This window comes from Ornithodoros turicata, chromosome 1 (genome assembly GCF_037126465.1).
Source record: "Ornithodoros turicata isolate Travis chromosome 1, ASM3712646v1, whole genome shotgun sequence".
In the NCBI taxonomy this organism is placed as follows: Eukaryota; Metazoa; Arthropoda; class Arachnida; order Ixodida; family Argasidae; genus Ornithodoros; species Ornithodoros turicata.
This window is the reverse complement of record NC_088201.1, coordinates 91,964,747-91,980,034: the sequence shown is the minus strand read 5'-3', so window position 1 is coordinate 91,980,034 and position 15,288 is coordinate 91,964,747. Positions and strand designations below refer to the sequence as shown.

The following is a 15,288-nucleotide window of genomic DNA, read 5'->3' as shown; positions in this document are numbered from 1 at the left end:
TTTGAACTCTGTCCACGGTCAGCGTAAAGGAATTTTCACAGATGGCTCGGTTGTATACGGCGCGTCGTCTGCAGCTTTCTACATACCTCACAGCGACACTACGCAGACTTTCAAGCTGCCGCATGAGACTTCATCCACTGAAGCGGAACTAACAGCCATCTATGAAGCGCTCAACGCCATATCCGGTTCACAGGCCGACTCGTGGTCCATCTTCACGGACAGCAAGTCAGCATTGGAGACCTTGGCGTCGTACCGGTGCAGTGCTATTTGCGATCTCCGCACGCTTGTAATCGCCAGATACAACGAGCTCTTGGCTTCCGGCCACAGCGTACGGCTCCAGTGGGTACCCAGTCACGTCGGGTTGCCCGGAAATACCCGTGCCGACATTGCTGTGAAACGTGCCCATACCACGGCTGCCTTGAGTCTCAGCATCCCGCTTTCAATGTCTGCCTGCCTGCTCCAAATACGTCGCTTGCGCTCTCGCTGTGTCCAAGATTTCACAGAACGTGCCATCTCGCCCAATACATTTCTGCACTCCATCGACCCAAAAATGCAATACGTCCCTCCCCCAAACATCACGAGGAGGGAGGCGTCCGTTATCCACCGTCTGCGGTTAAGCGTGGCTCGAACGCCAACACGGCTCTTCCAACTCAACACGCTTGACACCCCTACATGTGCAGCCTGCTCTACCGAGGGCAACACTTCCCACCTACTCCTCCACTGTCGCCTGTTCGCCGCTCCCCGTGCCACTCTGATGGAGCGGCTAGCTGCCCTGGGGCTCAGGGAGGTCACGCTGGCAACGCTACTGGGCCCTCTGCAACGCCCCATTCAGTGGCGCGTCGGAAGGGAACTCGTACGCTTCCTTACTGACACAGGGCTCGCGCTGAGCCTGTGACTGCGCCTCTTCTTTCGCTCTTTCCGATTTGTCTTCCTTTTTTCTTCTTTTGTCTTTCTTTCTATTTTTCCTTTTCTCCTTTTTGTAAGCGGGAATAGCAAGTCGGCTGCTGGAGCCAGGCTAACCTTTCCCCTCTTTCGTGTTTTGTTTTGTTTTGTTTTGCAATAAACCTATATCCCCCCCACCATTTACTTTGACTGGCATGTGCTCTACATGTCTAAAGTCCCGGTCATCCTCAAAAATAACAGTAACGTGGTCCACACATGCAACATAGTGCTTTAGCCGGTTGGCGTGGATCCATCTCTCAGTACCGTCTGCAAATTTAACCACGTAACTGTTGTCCCTATACTTCGATTTTACGGTCGCTGGCCCGCTCCACCTAGGCCTCATCTTGCTCGTCAGCCCTGTTTCTAACACCAGCACTGAATCCCCGTCGTGAAAATGCTTCTCAGTAGCACGTAGATTATAGCGGCCAATATACCTCCTCTGAACCTCGTTACTGTGTTCCTGCGCTGCCTGCCAAGGTTCTGTCATCCGCGTTCGGGGGTCATCTAAGTACTCAACAGCTGACGTGTTAAGCCCATCAGGTGGCGACCATTCTCCTGTCCAAAACTTCCGCAAAATAGTCAGTGGTCCGTGTGGAGCGCGCCCGTACATCAGTTCAAACGGCGAATAGCCGGTCACGTCGTGGGGTGTCTCACGGTAGGCCCACAGGATGCATGGAATGTACAAGTCCCATTGTCGGTTGTTGCTACATCTAACATGCTTTAACATAGCCTTAAAGGTCCCGTTAAACCTCCCCACGAGTCCATTACTCTGGGGATGCTCCGGAGTAGAAAATCGCATTTGCACACCCAAGCGTTCATTGAAGGCCTGCGTTAACTGCGCAGTGAAGTTCGTTCCCTGATCTGAACCGATCGTCTCTGGTACACCATAGCGCGAGAAGATATCGAGGTTGCGAGGGTGCGCAGTGGGTGGATATTCGGGAGGCTTTCGGCGGACGATGCTCGAAGAAGCTACCCAGTCACTAAATGTTCTCTAACGAACCTGGTATTTGGCTCATTCTTACAGGCCGAGATTGACAGGTGCCGTTACGAGAATCAGCAGCAAATCAACATTCAGCAGCAGGAAAGCAGGGCTGGCGGTCACCCAGGGGCAGTGGCGTCACGGGTCTGGCCCTAGCCCTTGATCAGCGGCGACGCAGGAGTGGCGACGACAGACGGTCAGGATGTTGTTGACTCTCACGGATTTGGTACAAAGCAGAAGGAGCGTCAGTGAGTCTGGATCGGCCGCCTGCAGAAAGCGTCATCCAAGGCAAAGTTCAACGTGGACACGTTTGGTGAGGCCACCTATGGTTTTCTCCGTATTGTCATGGCAGTAAAAACGCGGTCAATGACCAGCCGGGAGCAGGAAGACTTTCAGGATGGACAGGTGCAGGCCGAGGGCGGTGATTCCGCGGATACCGTAACTGAAGGGGCTGATGATAGTGTGAACAGAATTCGGGAAAAGGAATTGGAGGTACAGGCGCTCCAGTTGCAACTTGAACTGGAAAGGTTGAAATTGCAGTCACGTTCATCAGGTGAGACGGGCGCCCGAGAAGCGCGACACCGGGTTGGAGAATACGCGAGTGACTTGAGAGCCGTGTTGGCTCCCATGCCAGAATTTGATGCAATGGTTCCCGCCTGGTTCAAAAATGTTGATGTGTTGTTTGACTCGCTTGGGATCCCGTCCGCTGTGCAGGGCTCTGTTATTTTGCCGTTTTTGAATGAGCGGATGCGTGCGTTTATTGCGAGTCAGTCGCGTACTGGAATTTTAGCATATCCGCTCTTGAAGGATTCAATTTAGAAGGAGCTCCGGTTGACGGCGAACGAGTATAAAGGCTGTTTTGGGTGTCCCACAAGTCGGAGAACGAATCGTGGAATCAGTTCACAACTAAGCTGGAGACCTTGTTCGAGTATTATGTGACCAGTAGGAAGGCCAGTACGTTTGATGAGCTTAAGGAACTAATGGTGTCCGATCGGCTGAAGCGGGAAATGTCAGAGGACCTTCGTGGATATGTTTTGCAAAATGAAATACAGAAATGGCTGAAACCCCGGGATGTTGCTAAGTTGGCAGAAAATTTTGAAGAGAGCCAAAGGACGTGGAGTGGCGCACGTGGAGCCAGGTTTCAGAGCAATGGAGATCCGAGTGCACGGATGAAGCGTGGAAGTACCGTATCGAATGACAATAGGAAGCCCGAGGGTTACAGGAACGACCGTTGTTACGAATGTGGGAAACTTGGGCACATGCAACGAAACTGTCCAAAATTCATCGAGGTCGGGGAAATGATCTCCGTCAGAGGAAGAGGGGACCTAACGCGCTAGTCGCTAGGGTATCGGGTATATCGCGGTCAGCTGGAGGTTGCGAGGGTGCGCAGTGGGTGGATATTACTGTCGATGGGAATCCAGTACTGGACATTCGGGAGGCTTTCGGCGGACGATGCTCGAAGAAGCTACCCAGTCATTAAATGTTCTCTAACGAACCTGGAATTTGGCTCATTCTTACAGGCCGAGATTGACTCAAGGCCTCAAGTTGCCTAAGAAATTAACGATGAAAGATGAAAGTCACTGAAAAGGTTAGCCAGCTGTAGCTCTCGAACCCACATCTTCTGGATTACCGATCCAGGGCTCTACCAATTGAGCTAAGCTAACACGCCTTCTCAGCGACTTCCAGGGTGCGACATCTGAAGGGACAAACCACTCACTCTCTCTCACTCATCCTCTTTTCACTCTTACATTTTTGCACACTCATACACACATTCATACGGCAGGGATCGACACAAGCGACAAATGTTGAACATGAGAGAAGGCGTGAAAGAAGGCGTGCTAGCTTCGCTCAATTGGTAGAGCCCTGGACCGGTAATCCAGAAGATGTAGGTTCGAGTCCTACAGCTGGCTAACCTTTTCAGTGACTTTCATCGTTAATTTCACGAATCCTAACTGCACAAGTGGTATCAACAGCGTGTTTGGCATTGGCAGATCATCCCACAAATAAAAAACGATGCGATCAAGAAGCCTACGTCGATCGAGCAGACACTCCCTGCCACCATCGCCTGTCTACATTCCCGTATGCTCCGTAGAGAGGGAGGGAAGTCTTAAGAGCACTGATATCACTTACGTCAGCCGCATAGACCGCGTGAACAGCTGCCGTCATAAAAATGGCGGCCCCCATGCCTGTTTCGAAATGGTTAATTTACGATTACTTAAAATGTGGGGCTCTTTTGTAGAAATGAAGGGTGGTTTCAGACACAGTTCGATATGGGCTTCCAGAATATTGTTACAGTTTCAAGAAGTCAAGGTATCCCCGGAGCTGACCTTCAAATTACATTAAGTTGTCGCGTCTTGCTCCGGGCATATCATCGGATGCATTAATTTTTCCGTTAAAGGTGTTGTGACAGTTGGTTTCCAGCTTTCCCAGATAAATACGAAAAACTATCCTATCACCCGACATCATCCCATATTCAAGTTTTCAGGTCCATGACGTGAGCAGGTACGGAGAAAGACGGCCCCGAAGAAGCGACATCGGTGACGTCACACAGGAGGAGCGAGGGAAGACGGGAGCCTCCTAAGCCAAATGGGAGAGAGGGGCGCGTGAGGTCACACCGTGGGTCGTCGTTTTGTGGCTGCGCCTATTTTCCGAACCAATCCAGCGAGAGGAGAAATTCTTTTTTCACGGTGTTCTCATAATGAGTACGATGCACATATATTAGCTTCAACGCATCAGAGAAAGTGTCGCAACACCTTTAAACACCGGATAACCAAGAGCGCCCATATTTTGCATTTATCTAGATGAATGAATAAAGAAATAGGATGTGGACTTACATTGACAGAATAAGCTTGCGACACGCTGCTGCACAGCTGACAAGAAAACGGACTACAGAAAATCGCGTCTTTTTTGCGGGTCTTTACATTGCAGGCAGAAGTAACCGATTTTTTTTCTCTTCAACGCAAACACCAATCCGGACAATTCTCACATGCAATAAAACGGATATGCAGACCCACCTATGAGTAAAGTTCCAAACGCATGTAGCAACGCCCCCAACAACTCCGAATATCCTCTGGATGTACGAATAATGTCCTAACGGATCCGTACGTCCGATGGATGTCCCTCAGATATCGATCGGACCTGCGAATCCCTTAGGACAGTATTCGTACATCATGCCCAAGATTCGCGGACAAAAACTTAAAGCGTGTTTCGCCTGCATTACACCCATAGACGCAATGCATAAGAAACGTATAATTTCGTTTTGGCGGAGAACGCAGACACTTTTCACTGGTTCGCCACTGGATCCTGTGAGATCTATATACAAGGAATTATACAGAAAAGGAATTATCCGTATATCTATAAAGGCTTTTGTTCCCCCGGCGTTCGAAATCTTACACACTGTGCTCAATGGGACAGAAGTAGAATTCGCGCTCCATTGTGATTTCACAGTCTTATACATCAAAATATATCCGCTTTAGGTAATTTTCCACTGCAGTTTCACAATTAGGGGGACCATGTTTGGAACCTAAAGTGAATGTCTTGGTTTTGTAGCGAGCCAGTTTTGTTCCCGAGGGCATCAAAGTGCGACTAAAATGTGAGACATCACGCTTAAAGAGGCCTATCGACACTTCCGCATGCAGGAAAGCCGACTGTACATTTGAGCACGTGTAAATGGGAGGAGGAATGAAACTCGAAAGGGAGAGGAATTATCAGACTTCAGCGCGCATTCTCCTCTGATAACCGGCACCGCAAGACGGGTTTGATAAAAACATCTACAAAATAAAGGTGTGCTTTCACGGCCAAAGAGTCTGAACGTTTCTGGTGACTTCTGCTGTAACAACAGAAAAGACAAGGCTGCAGATACTGCGTTCCCCTGAGGTTCGCGTTTTGGGAAATCGAACGCTTTCTTCTTCTTAGTATCAGTTTCTTAAACTCTTTCTGACATCGTACTTATGGCGTTAAAAAGATGTACAAAAATTCTTATGACTGTAGTGTACAGTTATTGCATTGTGATCTGCCCGCCGATGATTCCCTTATCGTGTTTACCTTATCTGTGACCGTCATGTTTTTTGTATGTATACAATGTATGCTTACTTTTATGTTTCACACTCACTCTTAATTTTTCCTCGCAGCACCACGGGGAAGCTTGGTTGCCACCAGTATGAAATTTGATGGGTACCTTAATGGCTGTAAAATCGCATCTTTTGATAACGACGTTATATACCTCTATTTAGGAGAAGCGAAGGCAAGGCAATTTTTGCAAGGCACTTGTCTCGGCGACAGCAGGCTTCACCTGTGCATGGCCGAGCCGTTGCGCCTGCGCTGTGCGGAAACGTCATTCACGAACAAAATGTGTATGTCATCTAAGTAAGGTATATGCCCCTATGTTCAACTCACTTAAATGCGTCGAACACAACTGGCACCTAGCGCATATAATCGTGTTGTGTCAATGTTTTCTTGACATCAAGCCGATCATGGCGGCGTACCTGTGCAGAAACTTAACACATTGCCAGAAGCGCTTTTTGATCCTTCCATTAAGCAAGTGCTCGCAGACATGCATCATTAAGTGCAGTTGCCTGCTTATTTTAGCAGCATGTTTTGCGCGTGAAATAGTGCACCCTGGGCGATTTTTTCAAACACTCGAGGTGACTTTGTACTTCGCCTTCGACAAAGTACTGTCAATAGCCTGAGACAACGTTACCCCAATATTCCGATCACCATGGCGATATCCGAGCTTCTTCTTCTTCTTCTTTTTTTTTTTTTAGTGTACACCAGGGGTGCCGAACGCATTTGCGTCTGCGGGCCGCATTGAACTTTAGAGCAGTGTTTCCCAAACTTTTTGTGGTGACGGACCCCCGGAAGCGATGAGAACAAATTCACCGACCCCCCCCCCCCCCCCCCCCCCCCACACACACACACACACCGTCACAGCCAGTGCATCACCAGCAACCTCGTCAGCTGCCGCGTGCTTTCGATACAGCTTCAGAAACGATTCCGGACTGGTTTCTTCTTCTTGTTTGTATGTGTATGACGCGCACAAACGTGCATTGCAGGACTTTTTTATCAGAAATTAGAAGCTAGCCGTTGAAGCATGCTTGTAGCAATTTTGGAAGTTCTGGGTATTTGGAAACCGGGCAGCATGTTTGTGGAGACGAAAATCCTCACTGAAATGTGAGAGACGGTCGCGGACCCCCAGGGGTCCGCGGACCACACTTTGGGAAACACTGCTTTAGAGGAACTACGCGGGCCGCATACGACTGCTTTGGGGTAGTCTGCTTCTAGTATACAGGGTGTCCCAGAAATATGTCATTGTATTCTAATAAAGAAACTACGCCACCTAGAATCATGCGGTCAACGGCATGTGTTCTTACTTGGTTTTTGCCACCTCCTGATGTGCATGTCATGTAACCTACGTTTAATAATGCAAATTTTTGCGAAGTGAACTCGGAAATTTGCCAAGTAAAGGTCACTTTCTTACCCCACCAACATGAAGAGCGTGCCGAATTCTGCCGTTTTCTGGGACACCCTGTAGATGATCAAATTCACTCGGGAGATCACCAAGCCTATCGGTCCGTGTCTAGTAGCTTTCAAGGCACTAATATTACAAATCGGCCTTGCAGGGTCTGCTCAGAAGTTTGGTAGGAGTGTACTAGTAATACTAATACAGTAGAAATCTGACGCTGAGATAGGTTTAGAGAGACATTAGCCAAGACTTCGAAAGCAACACCAGAGGCAGACAGGAAATATCGAACTTTCAACTTTTTATCATATGATTAGAGGTTGAAATAACGTTTCATAAGTTTCTGCGCAACGCAGAACGAAGAAATCGTTTGATTAGAGTCGTTTTGATCAGGTAAACGGAAAGATTCCCTGACATCACATTTGTGAGATTCCCTCACAATACCTGTGTACAAAAGAACGACGCTAACATGAACCGGTGCACGCGCTGTTTCCAGAAACGCCCCGATCAAACAGCTCGCCTAAGGTGAAGTAACTGCGTACTTCCAGTGACTTGTACGGTTTCACAATATCAGGTATGAACCTGCTCGGCGAAAATATTAGATAAACTACAGTGTGATTGTGATCGGCGGCATGTTTTGTGGCTGGGCTGTCCAGTCGTCGATGTGTAGCGCAAAGAGATCGTCACGTTGTATTCCGTTCATAAAAAACTTGGTCTTGTAGCGACACTTGTCTGACTCCTTCATAGCTCTAAATTATACTGGTATTGTGGAAGGAGACAGTCGAGAGCGGTGTGGCAGTCCTACACAGCCGATGTCGCACCTGCGGAAAGCATTCGCACGGCTGCGTTCATTTTATTTTTTCAACACCTCCTAGATAGCATCAGGCCTGAGCGCTTACGTCACCCCACTGAGGCTGCCTGGCTTTGCGACCTGCTTCAAGTTTTCTTCTCGTCCACTCTTTCATCGACATCATAGCAGCATCCAAAGCAGGCCTTCCTGTGTGACACCGTGTCACGTGGGAGCAGGCCAGCCTTTTCTTCTTTTTACTTGGGCGTATAGCCGGGGGGGCTTCATGTAGTCGCACCCCAGGCGGAGGCTCGCCTCGGGACAGCTCTGATCGAAGAAGTCGCTGTGGCTGGACGGTTGCACTGCTTGATTTTGATGTTGATTCGTCTTGACTGAGTTAGTTGTTAACCTGTTAACCATGTCCTGAAGCGTTGACGTGATCGTACAGCTCGAAGCAGAGTTAACTGGAACGCCGCTTCGACCGGCGGAGCAAGAGGGGAGCCCCCCTGGCGGCCTTTAGCAGAAATAAAGGGAGAGGGCGTTTCGACATTTCCATTCCAGTCGGAGGGGTGTTCGCTGTGGTGTGCCGAACAGTGCCCAATCAAGCTGGCGTTATCAACGCTACGCCTGTTTGTGTTTTGGGCGATTGTGTCTGAGATAATGTGGAGAATCGATGTCATGGCACGCGCCTGGAAACAAGTTGGCGCATGGGCACGCGTCATCCGAAACGCTCGTTGTGTGATCGAATGAAATGAATAACAACTTCTCTGTATCGGAAACTTTACTGTGCTCAGAATAGAGGATGCGAAGAGACTTCAAATAATTAACGATGGTAATCGTGAAACCATCGTAATGAGTTTTTAAATAATAATAAAACAATGCTTTCATGGTGTAGCATCTCGCGTTTCTCGGGAGTTTCTTGGAAGAACAGCCAATTAGTGCACACAGTGCAGGGAGCCACCGTGAAAGTTTTCTATCATTGGTGTAGTGAATGATGATCAGAGCTAGACAATGTCACCATGACCTTTGTCCTCACTTCAATTTTCGTCAGCAGAGATTCGTCCCTACCTCGACTGCACGTACCCCAAATTTGCCTCTCCCACCTTTCGTAAATCGCATTTTGATTTTTTTTTGCCCCACATCAATCCTTTTTCAGAAAATTTTCCTCATCTGGATCACTTCACCTTAATTTTAACTTTCGAACTTTAGGAGAGGTGAGAGTCGACTGGTTCGCACGTGCTAACCTGGCTCGCGCCATCGGGATATCATCGATTCTTCGCAATCCCTCAGACACGGTCGCCCCAAACAAACGAGCGCAGCGCTGATAACGCCAGCCTGATTGCGCACTCTTCGGCACGCCAGAGCGAACACCCCTCCGACTAGAATGGAAATGTCAAAACCTCCTCGCCCTTTATTTCTACTACACGCCGCCAGGGTGGCTCCCCACATGCTCCGCTGGTCAAAGTGGTGTTCCAGTTAACTCTGCTTCGAGCTGTACAAGAGCACTTGACTGGTTGTGAAAGACACAGAGGGGTGGTGATGAGAACATGTCCAGTGCGATTCCTGAATGTTACTCGCACACAATATTCCAAGTGTGCAACTTTCACAGTAGAAAGTATAGTCTGTCTTGCTTATCGCCTCATGTTTCAGAATTCAGATACAACAAAGTAACCCAATATATTAATAATGGGTTGACCTCTGCATGAGTCTGCCTATTTTTGGGAATGATTAATTATATAAATGATTCCAATGATATTATGTTCAATAGGTTTCCTATACGTTGGGGTCAGAATTATTAAAGTGGGGCTACAAGACAGCCATTTTCTACAGTTTAATTCGCACATTAAGCACTATATGCATGCATCCTCGCCCTCGTGTACAGCATATGTATGTATACAGAGCAATTTCCAGTAGCTTCCCCACGCAGCCTCTTGTTGGCATAGGGCGCACAGGGTGCTTTTCAGAAAACGGATGAATTATACGACTACAATCGTGGTTTTGTGGAATATGAGACCGAAATTTCAAGAACTACATCGATTAGTTAACAAAGCGATCTATCACGGTCGCACGAGGCAATGTGTATGTAACGCACGCGCCCAAAACCCCTACAAGTCTACTACAATTGCCCGTGACCTTATACTCGATGGATAGCTACTTTCTGCAGTTGTTAATGGTCAGATATGCCGATTTTGAAGTGCCGCAGAACTGAGCGATACTCGCGCTGTGTGTTCATTACCGAACACTGAATATGTGTGCGAAATATCTTGCTCCAACTGTTCGTAGTTTTTTAGAAAACAGTTTTTTTAGTTCCCACGCCCGGCCGTCAGACCGTCGGCAAACCCTGCGCACGGGCGCACCGACGTCACTGCTCTCGGTTTATCTGTCTTTGGCTTGGCATGGACTCTTGGCTTGGCTGCTTGGCTTCTTTCGTTTCCTCCTCTGTGCATCGTACCAACGATCGTACATAAGCGAACAGCTGTTATGTTGTTGCTAAGCCGGAAACAAAGCATGTGAATGTTTTTTTTGGCACAGCGTCGTTTGGAAAGTGCACTTCCTTGTTCTGACCTTGCCTTTTATGGGCTGGAGCGATATGATTCGTGAATATGCCACGGCGAAGTTGTCGAAGATGCGACAGTGCTACGCTGTTAGAACAATTCATCGGAGCATTCAAGTGTTACCTATTATAAGCTTCGAAAAGACCAAGCAGCGCGAAGCTCTTGGCTGACAGTGGTGCCTGCTAATTTCCACTGCAAGGATTTCGTCCACGAATGTTATCATAGGTTACGCGTGACTCCAGAGGCAATTTGGAATCTCGGCACGAAATCGTCTGATGAAAATCTGAGGTGCCCGACGTATAACATTTTGAACGTGCCACGGAGGATCAAGGCAAAAAACGAGAGCAAAAAAAGGTAAGTCGAGGTTCAGATATAAAAAATAGCAAGCTTAATGAATCGATTGTGCAGCTGTCCTACTGCGCTTACTCTGATATAACCACGATTAACAACACAATAGTACTATTGATAATTTAACTTCTGAATTATCACAGGTGCACGCTGAAGGCGGAAATGAAGCATGATCTGGCTTGCATCTGGTCATGAAGAAATTGCTGACACGTTAGTTGCAGTCCACCTCCACCAACAGGTATGACAATGTGATGTTATAATTTGAGTATTCATCTATGTTCAACTTTTCATGTGCACTCGCATGCAGACATCTTGACACCACTTTTAAATCTGCCCTCAAAGTTACAACCTGTGCTTTCAGGGCGGAAAACAAAGGTCGCCATTCCGATTAGCTGCTATCTCCCAGTTCAAGCACTTTTGTGTCTGGACACTGGTTCCTGTGGATGGGGTGTTACAAGCTTCACTGTCTGATATAGAAGGTACGTTACATTAGTTCAGTTAATTTGTCCTTTGCACATTTTTGTTACTGTTAGCTGGATTACTGTTGGACATACAATCCTTTGACACACCGAAGCTGATGTCGCCTCTGATAACGTTTTAGAATTTTCAGTGTCATCAACGTCCATTGAGGAAGGTGCCTTTACTATCTATGAATCTTTAACTGAAGAATAGCCCAGAATTCATGTTAACATTCTCTACTCTTATTAATTCACTGTCTGTTTTCTGAGAGCTAAGAAAAATGGAAACTATTTATTTGTCACAACTTCACGCTGGATACTGGTGTGGTACTGGCTTGACATGTAAGCTAAAATACCTGGATTCTACAATAATTGTGTTCAACTTGGTGCATTACCGTGGGCAATGCCACATTCACTACATTTTTAGTGGGTCCGGTGCACAAATACTGTGTGCATACTGCACACATACATACATACTGTTCGATAGGCAAAAATACCTGAGCAGTGCTGTGTAGTCTTTTTACCCAAAGTCCATACTCTTACTGCAAAGTCACAGTACACAGAACAGCAATGTGCAGGTATGCTGCGATAGAGATTCACAACAGAAAGAAGACTGTTGAGAGCATCTAAATTTTAATGAGACGAGACTTTCGTGCACAAGGCTGCTCTTGTTGATGTCTAACATGAAGTTACAAAATCCCAGAATATATAAAACATGTTGTAATGTAGAGAGCGAGGGGTCGTACAGACATAAAGATAATTATATAATCATATATAATAAAATAAAAAGGGGGTACAACTCCCCCCTCAACTCAACTCGACAATTCAATAACTCTACTTATTCTCTACCTTACAACATGTCATATATTCTGGAATTTTGTAACTTGGGGCTCGAGCCCCCCCCCCCCCCCCCTACCTGCCACGGACTGACCCACACAAATCGTGCAAATCCGAGAACATAATATATGGGGGGGGGGGGGGGGACCAGTGTGACTATCGTGAAAGTTCTTGCAGTTCATGGCGTCTATCTAAGAAGCACTCTTGAATGGTTTTCAAAGTATGAGCTTTTCAAAATACTTCCAATCTTGTGACACCACTTCATTGGTCATGACAGCCTATACATGTAATCGTACTGTGAACATCTAAATCAACTATTTTCGTTCCCTTTTTTAATCCTCGGTTTGCAGTGTGCACAAGTATGTGTGTGTTGTCGACACAGGATCAGCGGGGGAGGGGGGGGCGAGTTTTCGTATCGAGCCCCCCTACCATTGAGGTCTGGCTACGCCACTGGAGATGTTACATTTCCGGCGCTCATTGACTTTTGGTGAATTACTTGTTGACTTTGTCCCAAGGTGGAGCTCGCTACAGCTCATTTGCTATCTGTTAATGTTGTGTATCTGTTAATCTGTGTTGCATTTTTCTCTTTGTGTGTTCCAGACTCAGAACGGTTAATTTGGATCAGGTCAGGTACGTTTCATTTAGACATGGCAAACATAAAGTGGTGTTTCTCAACACAACTTAGCAGTGGTCTTCATGCATTACTGCTACGAAACCTGCACATTATCCATGATGTAAAACCCCAAGACTAGGGAACACGAAGGGACAGACACAAACATGTCCCTTTGTGTTCCCTAGTCTCGGGGTTTTACATATGCATCATCTTCACCAGCTCGCTTGCTTGCAGCCATTTTTTCTGCACATTATGTTCACTCTACTTTTATCGTGTGCTATATAATCTTGTTCAAGTTCCGTCAAACAACCTGTAATGCTATAAAAAAATTCAGTACACTGTTTTGTGGGTTGAATGGTAGTGCATGAATGCAGGAAGGAAACTGTCATGTTATGGCAAGTGTTTACGTATCGTACATTTAACTACTAATTCTATTGGTTAGCTTTCGCTGGCGTATCATGTCAAGCCGTGTTATATTAATTTGGAACATGTTCTTCTTAGTAGCCAGAGCAGCTGATACACACAGAGAACATAGCCCGTGTGTGTTTGTCTTTTCCACCGCAGCCCTTGGGTTTCCTCCCTGATGGCTACACTTGTCAGGGATAGGTTTCAGAACCGGTAGTTCCCGCCAAGTGTGAATTGCTTTTCAGGGGATCATCACGCTGGCAGATGAAACATATGGTTTAAATTATTTGCAGGACAGGAATTGCGTAGCTTCACACAAATACTACTACTACGAAGTAAGAGTGGTTTCAAATCTAGCTTTTTTGTGTTCCTGACATTATCGCACGAGATGTAGTATCCACTATGATCCTTTATGTGGGGGGTATGTACAGTGCAATCAACAGATGCTATTTACAAATCTGTGTTTTCTACTGTGTTGAAATGGGGTAGTTTGTATCTGAGAGCCATAGTGAAACACAGGCCCTCGAGAAACATGGCAACACATTGCAGGGACTCTGGATGCTGCCTAAATTTCTAGAACACACAGCTCAAGGCAGCGGTTAAATAACAAGTGGTTAGAGAAATCCAAGATAGTTGCATCCGTAAGCAGTCCGCTGTTGGATTTGCTAGAGATACGTTATCTCAAAGGGAACGCACGGACACACTCAGAATGATACTAGCGCTGCCTGTGAAATAGAATGAGGAGAGGGGAAGATATATAACCCTTTTTCTTGTCTGTTATTCTATTGGTTAAATTGTCATTTTCTTAGCAGCATATGTGTGTATATTCCAGAGTTTGCTAATAAATATATCAGTTTAGAGCTAGCAGTCGCATTGTAGATGTCTCATCCTGTCCTTGGTTGCTTGTGATTCACTATGGCCATGCTTGCTATTGCAAAAACAGAAAACCAAAAAAGGCAATAGAAAAACACGGAAAGAGCGACCTAAAAAGCTGCCTGTTCTAGTGCTCACATGGAAGCAATGCAATGAGGTAACATGTTCCATTCATGAACTGTGCATAGTACTAGTACATATCACAAAGGCAACCGATTATTCAGATTTTTCTTAAAGTGCTTTGTTTTTTTTTAGCTTTATTTGCACAGTCTATTATTGGAGCTTTATGTGATTCCCCTCTTCAGATACTTTAAGATTGCTGATGCTGTGCAGTTTGTTAATTTTGAAACTGTACTGTGCTGAGGTACAACAACAGAATTGTCATATCTGCATTTGAGCACATAGGAATAATTTGTAAGTAACTTATTGACATTAATATTTGCACCAGGTTGATTTATGGAAAATGTAAATAAATATATTTATTTGCTTGCCAACCAATGCACAAATGTCTTCTTTTCTAGTGAGATATTCCCTGTTCACCAGACATACATGTGGAAAAGTTAAAGGGGCACAATGATGGTAGAGTCTAGCGTTGCTTTTTGCCACTTCACATATATGCACTGTTATTCGTGTGCACATGTAGGAATAGGAAGGTAGAAGATGCGCATAAAAAATTTCGTATGCAGCCACACATATGGTTCAGAATATTAATTAGATGATATCCAAGCATATATAATTGTGCTTCATATGCAATGTTTATGCTAACGGATTGCTTCCATGAAGCCTTTTTATTTATTTTTTATAAATTCTTTTTATAAATGTTATTTTTTATTTTATATAAATTTCGTATTACATATTGTATACTTATATTTTTATAAATATTATGAACTAAAAACTTACAAGGCCCCTGTAAGAGTGCCCTTCGCAAATGGTTTGGTAATGTGTCTCGAACTGTAAAGGTAAGAGGCAATCGAGAATGCTGCAGACAAGGTTGCAATACATATTGCTTATCACGTCCTACATACAAAGTGAT

The 15,288-nt window shown here is 46.0% G+C and overlaps 1 long non-coding RNA gene and 1 other non-coding gene across 2 annotated transcripts; both read left to right on the top strand.

Moving 5' to 3' along the window:
• Positions 1-3,758: 3,758 nt before the first annotated feature.
• On the top strand, positions 3,759-3,831 carry Trnat-ggu (transfer RNA threonine (anticodon GGU)). The gene has a single exon. It is a non-coding gene; the product is annotated as a tRNA-Thr (tRNA).
• A 6,789-nt stretch (positions 3,832-10,620) lies between these two features.
• On the top strand, positions 10,621-14,692 carry LOC135366311 (uncharacterized). The gene is made up of 4 exons (XR_010414138.1): positions 10,621-11,075; positions 11,213-11,307; positions 11,431-11,548; positions 12,965-14,692. It is a non-coding gene; the product is annotated as an uncharacterized LOC135366311 (long non-coding RNA).
• Positions 14,693-15,288: the final 596 nt, after the last annotated feature.